This window comes from Penaeus monodon, chromosome 27 (genome assembly GCF_015228065.2).
Source record: "Penaeus monodon isolate SGIC_2016 chromosome 27, NSTDA_Pmon_1, whole genome shotgun sequence".
NCBI lineage: Eukaryota > Metazoa > Arthropoda > Malacostraca > Decapoda > Penaeidae > Penaeus > Penaeus monodon.
The window spans coordinates 21,555,546-21,556,370 of NC_051412.1; the positions used below are offsets into that span (position 1 = coordinate 21,555,546).

General features: G+C 38.8%; 1 protein-coding gene across 1 annotated transcript in view; it reads left to right on the forward strand.

Annotated features, from left to right (window-relative positions):
• LOC119590451 overlaps nt 1-825 on the forward strand; it is a 7,918-nt gene that overhangs the window by 5,894 nt on the left and 1,199 nt on the right. The window lies entirely within an intron of this gene.

Genomic DNA, 825 nt, shown 5'->3' on the forward strand with positions numbered 1-825 from the left:
TGGTACCCCTGAGAAGGGGTTCCTTTGGGGGCTAGGGGCTAGGGGGTAGTTGCTTTCCCCTAAGTCTGTTTGCCCACTCAAGGTCTGGCTGGCCCACCCCCCCCAAGGGTTACAATTTTTAACTCTTTTATTAATTACACTCTATAGATCCGGTTGTAGCCAAAAAAACGTCCCTCGAAAAATACCGACAAGTACCAAGATTTCCGAATCAACTCCTAGCGATCGTTTCCGTTTCAGCGACTCCCGAGCAAAGATATTTTTTAGCGAGTGTACATGCGTATATCCATTGTGAAGTTTTCTATTAGTGAAGTCTTACCAGGCATACAATGCATAAAATATACTAAAGGTACCTTCTTTATTTATGTACCATTATGCATATCGTAATTTTCATTACATTCTGTGTTGTCCGTTTTATCATTAGTTTTTAAAATCCACATTGTACGTTTTTTTCATGATTATTCTACAGTACAAGTATGCGTACTTTTTTCAGACACGCGTATGACATGACATTCAAACGAATAAACTTTGAGAGGCTTTCGTGAAATTAGGAAGTTGTATAACAACAGGAAACGAACTGAAGAACTATTTATATGAAGAAAAGAAGAGAATGGATGGTGGATTTGATCTGATGAGTGTGCTGCAGATTATTAATAATTGATGAATCAGTTAATTATTTTGGGAAAGGGAGATCCCTTCAATAGTGCTCGATTAGTTTTTTTCAGGAATCATCATGAGCCTTATGCTTGGACGAGGCAAAATTCGGGGCTTAAATTCGTAACTTCCTAATAGTCTGGAATAGTCAGTATGCCTACACAGAGAGACAGG